Source organism: Psammomys obesus, unplaced genomic scaffold (assembly GCF_907164565.1).
Source record: "Psammomys obesus unplaced genomic scaffold, mPsaObe1.curated_primary_1811, whole genome shotgun sequence".
Lineage (NCBI taxonomy): Eukaryota > Metazoa > Chordata > Mammalia > Rodentia > Muridae > Psammomys > Psammomys obesus.
In genome coordinates, this window is record NW_026590222.1 from 274,131 (window position 1) to 285,398 (window position 11,268).

Genomic DNA, 11,268 nt, shown 5'->3' on the forward strand with positions numbered 1-11,268 from the left:
AGGTAAATGGTGGAAACTGGAAAAGATCATCCTGCGTGAGCTATCCCCGAAGCAGAAAGACACACACGGTTTATACTCACTCATATAGATATATAATACAGGATAAACCTACTAAAATCTGTACACCTAAAGAAACTAATCAAGAGGGAGAACTCTGGCTAAAATCCTCAATCCCCACCCAAAAAGGCAAAGAGGATAGACACCAAAAGAAGAAGAAAACAGGGAACAAGTTAGGAGCCTGCCGCAGAGGGCCTCTGAAAGGCTCTGCCCTGCAGATTATCAAAGCAGATGCTGAGACTTATGGCCAACCTTTGAGGAGATTGCAGGGAATCTTATAAAAGAAGTGGGAGTTAGTATGACCTGGAAGGGACAGGAGCACCACAAGGAGAGCAACAGAAACAAAAAATCTGGGCACACGAGTCCTTCCCTGAGACTGATAGGCCAACCAAGTAGCATGCATGGAGATAACCCAGAATCCCTGCAAAGATGTAGCCCATGACAATTCAGTCTCCTAGTGGGTTCTATAGGAATGGAAACAGGGACTGTCTCTGACATGAACTGATAGGCCTGCTCTTTGACCACCTCCCCCTGATGAGGGAGCATCCTTACCAGGCCACACAGGAAGACAATGCAGCCACTCCTGATGAGACCTAACAGACTAGGATCTGAAGGAAGGAAAAGAAGACCTCCCCTACCAGTGGACTTGGGGAGGAGTGTGTGGGGAGGAAGAGGAGGAAGGAAGGGATTGGGAAGGGAGGAGGCACGGAACTATAGGAGGGGGATACAAAGTAAATAAAATGTAATTAATAAAAAATTAAAAAATAAACAAAAAAACAAACAAAAGAGCATACAATAGCTCGCAGAGGGTGTCACCTAGTGGCCGAATCTGGAGAAACTTGCCAGTTCTCAGATGAAGGCTTGCAGAGAGCAGCTCAGCTTGCCTTTCCTAGGTACCAACAACAGAAAAGGCTCTGTGTCCAGGAGAAAATACAAAAACACCAGCAGAAAAATCAAGAAACCTAATTAACTCCTTAGGCCAAACTTGCAGTGCTTACATTCAATCATTAACAGACAGATGGCCAGCCATTCACTCAACCCAAAGCAAAACCAAGTATTTTTTGGGAGGGTCAGCAATGGATTTGAGGTGGTCTGGTAACATTCATTTTCTTGGAAAACTCAGCAGTGTCTTCCAGACACTACATGGCAATTATTTTAAATTTTCATTTCCTCTTAGTTGTTTCATCTTTATGTTTAACCTTGCACAAACATCAAACTGTTTACTGGAGTCCTGGCTTGTAGACAGTACAGGAGGGGTGAAGACAAAAACCGATTCCCAGTGATAGTCAAGCTCTCAAATGCCACTGATACATAGATGCACTTATATTTCATGAAAGAGAGAGGAGAAATTTCATGGAGTGCAGATGTGAGATACTCTGATGCCCTTTACCATTGGAAAACCAATATGGACTTCAAGCTTTGATGTTCCCACCGAATTCATGTCTACAAAAAACTACTCCTATCCCATGAATTCAGTCACAGAGCATATTTTAGCACATGCTAGCATTCCCATTTCAGTGATCAAATGAATTTCTAATAGAATGTTGAGAAACGTAATCCCTACTATTAAAACTAGAGCAAAGCAATACTATTGTGCCAGGACTTTGTTTAAAAGAGGCTTTAGAGATCTTCCCCTAATGTTTACCAAATCTATTCTAACAGCTGGGTGATTTAAAAAAAGAAAACTCAACCTGTTTGTCTATATGGAAGTGAAATCCTAGGATAGGATAAAGGTTCCACAGCACAGAATACACTCTTGCGTATGGACAATAGTGAATTTGACCTGAATGCAATTGGTTTCTTCTACATTCAAGACCCAATGGTGCACATTCTTGAAATATCAGGACATTGTCTTGGAAGCAAAAGAAATCTATGTCATGAAATATTCCACAAAAAAAAAAAAAACGAACAAACAAACAAATAACCCAAGAATGCTGAAAAAAGTCCTGAATTCATTCACCTTTTTTTTTTTCTCAGCCATGCTAGTATATTTCACCAGGCGGTAACATCCAGTAGGAGCACTGGAAAGGATTGAACAACATGGGTTAATACAACATGTCAGCAGGAATCATGGATACCACCCTCCAAGAATACAGTAGTTGAATGCTGTCTACCGCAATCACGTTAACCATGTCATATAACACAGGTGTATAACCACTGAGATTATGGAGAGAATCCAGTGTAAAAATCATACAATGTTCCAGGACTCCAGTTCTTCCCTCGAGTCTGGTAATACAGGCTTATAATGAAAAATGATAGCAATGAGTATGATGAATAACTCTCAACAGATGAACCTCCACAGCCCCTCAGCTCCAAACAGCAGGTCTCTCACACTATCCTGGCTCTCATCCTTGACACTCAGGAAATGACTGGGTAATAAGTCAAGACAACTGAGTCACCATCCCCCACTCTCTAATTAAACCAGGCAAACAGGAGGAGTCCTGGGTGTCTGCCCTACACACTCTACTTCCCTGGTTTTACATCTCATCTCAGGCCGTACTGACCGAAGTCTTGATTGTCTTCATCAGCAGGCTGAACACCTCAAACCCACCACACTCAGGGTTTCCCCACTATTGCCTCATAGCCAAGACACTCTTCTAACTGTTGTCCACGGAACAGCCTAACATCGAGTAAAGCTCACAGCTTAGGAACTGAGTATGTGTTTGTTCTACATAACTTTCTGCTTATTTCCTTTTCAGTCAGGGAACAAATGTGTATTTCAGTACATGCACTTTGGCAGGGGATATACTGCCACACATACCAAACAAAACCCTGGGTGAGAAAGGAATCAGTAAGGATTGGTAGGCAGCCACCTACCTATGAAGTAACTTACCCTTTGCATATTCTGAAAGCTAAGTGGGCTCACAGAGTCAATGTTGATATATGAAGTTCCTGGGACCATGGAATACCCCACCAACACCAAATCTCCTTTGAAAGGCCTGAATGCTGAAACAGTCAACAAAGTTAGAAGTGTAAGAATTGTACTAGAGTCACATCCCATTTCCAAAGGCCCTTTGTCACAGCAATATGCTGACCAACATTTCTTGCATGTAGGGTAACTGTTCCAAAGGCTTAGATTCCTCACATAGCTTACTTATGGAGGGAAAGCTTAGGCCCTTTTAATGATGGGTATCTACAATGATTTGTCAGGCATTGATAATGACATGAGTGTGCCTGAGAATGGAAGTTATGGCTAGGAGCACTGGATTTACTCAAGGGGTCACACTGATATCTCTTTTGAGGATGGTGGCTAGCTACATATTACAGTCACATGCTTGAACCTTGGTACCTGGTCTAGGGACAAAATATTAGAACCTAACTGTTGAGTGTTCTGGAAAGAGGACACAAAGAGAAAGAGACCTGTCTGCACCTTTGCTTTAAAGTGATGGAAGTATTTTCAAGGTAAATCTCTTACACATTTGTGATGCTCTCCCTGATTTGATTTTTAATGCATTCTGATGCACTGGCAAAAAGACTATGATCTCAACACTCAGAAGGACCAGGGAAGTGATTCCTAATCTCATGAACAATTCTCACATATGTTGTTTGTTTCAGGTAACATTGACGAAGCCTATGCCACAAATCAAAATAAAAAAAAATAGCCAAATAAATGAATCAATTAGTGAAAACCACCTGGACACATGATGATGACATTCACAGGGGACAGAATCTGTAGGGGATGTTTAAAGTATTGCCCTTTTCCCATTAATTGTGCCTTACTTTCAATTTCAAGAACGTTCCCTACACTCTCAAGAGCTTCTAACCCAAGCCCAATACCTATATGCCTTGCTCAATGTTGTTAAAGCTATAAATCCTACCTCCAGAAAACAAGTGTATAGGAAAAGAAACATCCTTGCTAACGTAGATGTTGTCCTGCATTACGAGAGTGACACATTTAATACAAAATCTCTTGCCAAGTTTTGATGGATCCTTACAGTCAACTGGATTGTTCATAATTTTCACCTATCTCCTACAAGAGAAGGAGATAGTATCTGCAGGTAAAACAACAATTATATTCAGGAGTTTGTACACTTACCAAGGAGTCGCCATTAAAATAACAGGTTTTAGTGGGTTGACCTCTCACAATTTTGAGGATACTTGCAGGGTATAGTTCTGTGTCAGAGACAATGGACTCAATTATTCCTATCACACAGCCCTCCTGCTGCAGAAAGCTTTTAAACACGTCTTCTCAAACCTCCAACAAGCATTTTCTATTAAAGATATGCTATGGACCTGAGATGATGGCATAAATTCTGTGTTCTTGCTCCATGGACTACTAATTGCCTTGCAAATGTGAACTTCACACCTTTGTTTAACTCACTTACAAACTTACCTTCTGACCTTAGGAATACAGTGCTCTTGCTTTCTGGAAATTCAAAATTCAACAGTGTAAAATACATTTAAATATCTACTCCTGAGCAAGTTGTAATCATGGTTGTCACTCAAATTAGAGAATTGTTTTGCACATGTATGCAGAAAGAAATTGCTAGAATGACATGGCGTGGGGTAACTGGAGGAAATGGGCTTTGAGGTACATGGGAAGGAAGAGAAATGGGTTTCCTGGCAGACAGGAGTGGAGCACAAATACTTCGACATAGACAAGAATGAACAGCACAATTTTGGACAAGGGAGAAAAACATGCTAAGCCCTATGTGGACTGAGTACAGGAGCTCTTAATGCCTTGGAAGAAGTAACCCAGAAGAGATTGCAAAGACAAGTCATGCAAGGCTGGCTCCATTTACCTACAGTCTGGAAGGATACTATGTTCGTGGCTTATCAAAGATAATGACCCTTATTGGAAGTATTTTTCCTTTGAAATTATCAATGTATATCCTTTATATGGAAATAGAATAGACACATGAGTACAAACCAGAAAACCATCTCCTACAAACCGTACTGTCTAATTCCATTATCCAGAAACAGTGACTGGCTGCCTGTTTGAAAAGCAAAAGTGAGCAATATGCATGCTATTGAAATATCTCAGGAAGACACAGAAAAGGACTGCAGAAAGGGCCATCTGGACTCACCATTGGGAAATGTGGAACAATTTGTGAGCTGCATCCCCCATCACATGGTACTTAGTTTGGATGCACTCATTATGTGTAGAGGGAGAAGAGTAATGATAAGTTCTTGTTCTATGATCCCTGATGGATGCTGGAGTCACTGATACCAAAGGCTGTTACATGTCTTTTCTAAACCTAAATACTTTCCATTTCTACCTCTCACTTGGTATACTACTGGATAGTTACCAGTACAGATGGGATGGTCCTTCTCCCAGGATTGCTTGCACTGAGGAGACAGAAGCTCAGCTCCTGTCTGACTGTTCACCACCACTTATGTAAGCATGCAGGGGAATGATCATCTCAAACTCTGACTCTTCTGCATCCTGAGTCTACACTAATGCACAAGCATGCTGAACCCTAAATCATTTCTGAGTTTTCCTGGCAAGTTTCCATTCTCCCAGTTGTCATTTTTCTCACCATAGAAATACCACCAACAATCAAAGCAAAGAGTGTAGATAGAGTCTAAGACCAAGAAAGGCTCCAAGATACGGTTTGTCCCTGCAACCAAATGAAATAAAGTGGATGGTCCAACTCATGATGCATCCTTCTGTTAGCACCCATATATCAAACTCAGGCTGACTGTTTTCATGACGTGTATAGCTCTCTGAAAAAAATAGAGTACAGTATTTAAGTCCTGTAATTCCAGCACTTAGGAGTCAGAGGCTGCAAGTTTGAGGCTAGCCAAGGGGTCATCGTTAATTTGAGGCCATGTGATGTATAGAGTAAGACTCTCTCACATAAAACTAATATTCAAAACAGAAAATTTACCTCAGATTGTTTATCTGAAACAAGGCCTTAAGTTGTAGCCCTGGATGACATGAACTTATTATGTAAACCATTCTGACTTTGAACTCACAGAGATTCTATATGCCCTTTGCCACCCAATGGTATAATTAAAGACATGTACCATGATGCTATTCATGAGTTGACTGCAATTTAACATTTCCTGCTATAACGAAGAGATACATGCAAACAATATGCTTACAGGTTAAGAAAATTGTACATAATAACAAGAAAAAGGGGATATGGGTTATATAATAGGTTACATACACTCTTTTCTTAATAAAGAACTTTTTCCTAACGAATTAAGATGGGTCATACTAATGAAAAATGCAAAAATGATTTTCTTTTGTATGTATGTTTTCTTTTTGTTTTTTTTTAATTAAAATTTATTCACTTTGCATCCCAGCTGTAGCCCTGTCCCAATTCCGTTCCCAATCCCTTAATCCCTCCCTCTTCTCCTCCAATACTTTTCACCAGTCCACTGTTAGGGGAGGTCATCCTCCACTTCCACCTGATCCTAGCATATCAGGTCTCATCAGGAATGTCTGCTTTTATTTTTTTAACTTAGAGGATAAGAGTTTCTTTATTCTGGAACGAAATATGACTGACAATGTGCTTTATCACACTTCCTGGGGAGAGAAACACTAAGCCCATTCACCTCAGATTGGTACCAATGAGGATCATTTCACCAAAGCCCAACATTGTGAGAAATGTGAGTTTATACACACCCTAAAGAGACATTATTACAGGAATGTGGGTGACCCCACCTAGAAAAGCACAGTAAGTACACCATGGCCCAGAACTCAGATTCAGTCACCCAAAGACACTTTAAGTATTTAGGAAATTCTGAAAAAAAAAAAACATGACTCTGATTTTCAGTTCTCAATTTTTTGGTAATTTTACAATACTAATAATGATAATGATAAATGTGCCTTGCATATCAGTACTGATAAAAAGTTTTTTCTGTAGCCTATGCCTGAGGCTATACATTAGAACAGTATAGCCAAACTTTATTTGAGAATAGTCATTAATGTGCAAATACCTGAGCTAATTATGTTGCTAGAACTAACTCTTACAAAATCTATGACAGAACTTTGTTGCACAGTAAATACAGCTTGAATATTGTATAAAACAGTATAAAATATGTTATATTTATCAAACTACTTCTAATTGTTTGTATTCATAGAAGAGAAAATAAATTTTTCCTATCAGTGGAAGTTGCAGATTATATGAGTTCGCATAATTGTCATCATTCAACATATTTAAATACTGAAGACAACTGAAACAAATCTTTAGGAAGAGAAAAAACATGATACTGCAACCACATATCAGAACAAACCGATTAAACTCACCCTACATTAGTGTTGGTCTTATGCAGAAGAGAAATCAAAGTCCCACTAAATTAAGAGACTCTGGGGAAACTCAGTGTTACCTTGATGGCACTCAGGACCTGAGTTCTTTCATCTTCTTCCACAAGAGCGATGACATTTAGTCAGATTCTCAAAAGCATATTATCACAGACTACGTCAGTGTGGAAGAATATGGATTTGTTAATTCATCCATAATTGGTACACAAGCTGGTCACGACTCCATGCACAGACTGCAGGTTTGAGCTGTCTATTAAACAGGAAACAAAGGTCACACTGGTTCATGTCAAATGCAAGCAACAAGTATTCAGGAGCTCTGCTCTGACCATCTGTACTGTCTATTTTTATGGTAACTTGACACATACTAGAGTAATTAGAGTGGAAGGAACCTCAGTTGAGAAAATGTCCCCACAAGATCAGATTGTAGGCAACCCTGTAAGGCATTTTCTTAATCAGTGCTTGATGGGATGGTGGTCTTGGGTTCTATAAGAAAGCAGGCTGAGCAAGCCATGGTCTCTGCATCAGCTCCTGCCTCCAGGTTCCTGCCCTGCTTGAGTCCCTTTTCTCACTTCTTTCAATGATGAACAGTGGTGTGGAAGCAAACACTCTCCTTCAAACTTGATTTGGTCAGTGTTGCATCATAGCAAAGCAACACTATACACCACCCCTGTAGATATGAGCGTATAACATCACCTGTCTGAACATAAGACAATAACCATATCCCTCTCTGGGGAATGCTCAAGAGCATCTTCCAAGGGCAAGATGCAAAGTCATCCTGACAACACAGTTCACACTTCTGTCTCATGTTCTGTGAGTGGGTCCAAACACCATCCCACCAAAGCAGCTTGGGCCACAGTATAGTATTTGTCTTACTCTCGTGAACTCAGGGACATCCTCAGCTCAACAGCCACCCAGGATGGTGGCAGACTGCTCCCCACTGTTCCTGCCCACTCTACCTCATCTCATGTTGGAAGAGAACCTTTCTGGAGAGTCTCGCTGAGTGGCAGACAAGGGGGCTAACTCCAAGAGGATTACCTTGAGGATGTTCTTCAGGTGCTTCCACGGAGTTCTTATTCCATTGAAATAAAGCAGATATCCTCCGTAGAAGATTTAGCATGGTGGAATCACTATCAGCCTGGGCAAGGCTTGATGTTTACAGATGAATCATCAGGTCTCTGTTGTGTGTCTCCAGGACTGTGGGCCCAGTCTCCAGTCTCTATGGGATGTTAGTGAACGTCTAGACGGACACACTCAGGAGAGCCAGGGACAAGGTTCTTCCCTGGCTGCTGTCCACTTCCCTTAAGCTCCCCAGCCAGGGAGTGCCCACCTTCATCTGCTCGCCAGCCAAATAGAGTCAATGTTCTTGCCTATGTCACAGCTATAGACAATGAAAGGCACTGGATTGAGTCATTTGGCTCCTCCCTCCCATTGTGACTGCATCAGTAGGAAGGTCTCAGGAAAAGCTGCTTTTAGGTGCCCTTGGGTATTCACTGTGTATGAAAGGCCCTAACCTTACATTTTTTGTCACGGGATGAGGAGTTTGTCTTAGGAGGTGTGACAGAAACCAGAGTCCCTAAAAATCCACTAAAAATCATGCTTGATGATGGACATAAGCACTATCTACATAGTGGCAGTTTGAATTAGGGATAAAATGTGTTTGGGTGAGCTGGGCACAGTATCACACACCTATAATCCCTGCACTAAGGTAGCCAGAGGCAGGCAGATCTCTGTGAGTTTGAGGCAAGCATGGACTACGAAGCAAGTCCAGGACAGCCATGGCTACATCAAGAAACCTTGTCTCAAAACCAACCAACAACAACAACAAAAACCCAAAACAACAACAAAAACAAAAAACAAGAAAAACACCAAAAAAGAAAAAACAACTGCAGGCCCTGGTGGTGCACACCTGTAATCCCAGCACTAAGCAGAGGCAGACATATTTCTGTGAGTTTGAGGCCAGCCTGATCTACAGAGTGAGTCCAGGACAGACAAGCCTACACAGAAAAACTTTGTCTTCAAAAACAAACAAAACAAGAGCAACAAAAAGAAACCCAAAATGTTTGTGTTGTTCTTTAGAAATATAAAAGTATGAGGATAAAATTCTTGTTTTTGATTTGTTTTTTTCTTACTTTTTTAGTTTTTTTTTTTTTTTCAAAGTCTCTAGTTTGGAAACTAAAACCACAAATATCACCATCCAAAGAAGTCGGGCAGATGGAGGCAGTGCATCTATGGCCAGGATGGGGACAGTGAGGTGACCTAGAAAACAGAAGAGAGCGGTCAGAGCACCAGTGTAAGAAGCAGAGGCAGAGCATGGTCAGGGCTGCAGTGTCCTCCCCTTCAATGGGGACAGCCATCCAGAATCAATGTACCATATTCCCTCTCTTCAAGGAGAACCTGGTCTCCTTAAATTATCATTCAAATGGCAAAACCATGTGTATAGAGTAATCGATTCTTCAGAACACGTTGGGCCCTCTCTTTCCAATCCTGTATGAACAGGCATCAGAGATAATTCAAGATTACAGGAGTGACACTATGAACAAGAAAGGAGGGATCAACATCACAGCTCAAGGTTTCCAACCCTGCTAGGTATCTGGGATAGCAGGCAGGATTGGCAGGCTGTAGGTCGAGACAGGTAGAGGAAGGTAAGGTCTGTGATGTATCCCTCCTCCCCAACCCTCACTTCAGGTCCCCCAGGGTTCCTCTTTTGCATTGTCTCTTCTGGGAACAGACCATGTCATGGCCACTGCATGCTATAGCCTCAGCCTCTTCATCTCCTCGACCACCATTCACAGAGTTCCCTTCCTCCTCCTCTTCATGTTCTTCAGTCTCTGCCCCTTCACACCACACTACCTCTTGCAACTCTGCCAGGATTCTGAGTTGATACAACAGGGACCTTAACCTTCCCTCTGCTGCCCCAGGAGCCTCCCTGGGCCCCAAGCACAGGAAGATAGGAAGCCAGGGACTGTGCCAGGCAGGTACCATGTTTAAGATGGTAGCCATCTGCAACATGAAAAGACCACAGATGTCCAAGTAACCAGACCCACCCCATGGCCTCAGCAGGTTCAAGGGTCACACATCCACATGATGTATCTGAGCACTGCTGCAGGACAGTGGCTTCACACACACACACCCCTGCTAGGTATAAGCACCACAAGCTTGTATGAATAAACAAGAAACCCAGAATAGTTAAACAATCTTCTATAATAAAAGATCTTCTGAGAGATATCCATACCTGATCTCCAGATGTATTATAGAGGAACAGTAATAGAAACTGCATAGTCCTGGCATAGAAACAGACTGGTGAATCAATGAAATCACATAGAAGGCCCAGAAATAAACCCACACACCTATGGACACCTGATTTTTATAATTTTCTTATATTAATGACAGTTTATACACTTTGTAAGCTTGTACAACCACTTTGGAAGTCAATCTGTCACTTTCTCAGATAATTAGGAATAGTGCTTCCTCAAGATCCAGCCATACCACTCCTAGGCATATATACTAAGAATGTTCAAGCATACAACAAAGACATTTGGTCAACCATGTTCTTAGCAGCTTTTTTCATAATAGCCAAAACCTGGAAACAGCCCAGATGTCCCTCAGTTGAGGAATGGATACAGAAATTGTGGTACATTTACATAATGGAATACTACTCAGCAATTAATAACAAGGAAATCATGAAATTTGCAGGAAATGGTGGAAACCCGAAAAGATCATCCTGAGTGAAATATCTCAGAAGCAGAAAGACAAATAAGGCATATACTCACTTATAATTCGATATTAGATTTATAATGTAGGATAAACATACTAAAATCTCTACACCTAATTAAGCTAAGTAAGAAGGAGGACCCTGGGTAAGATGTTCCATCCTAATTCAGAAAGGCATACAGGGCATACATCAGAAGAGGGAGAAAACAGGGAACAAGACTGGAGCCTACCATAGAAGGCCTCTGAAATACTACCTAGAAGGGTAACAAAACCTAGGCCCAGGGGTC

At 41.4% G+C, this 11,268-nt stretch overlaps 1 pseudogene; it reads right to left on the bottom strand.

The window, feature by feature from the left end:
- Nucleotides 1-2,102: 2,102 nt before the first annotated feature.
- Nucleotides 2,103-8,387, bottom strand: LOC129676368 (cancer/testis antigen 55-like; annotated as a pseudogene).
- Nucleotides 8,388-11,268: the final 2,881 nt, after the last annotated feature.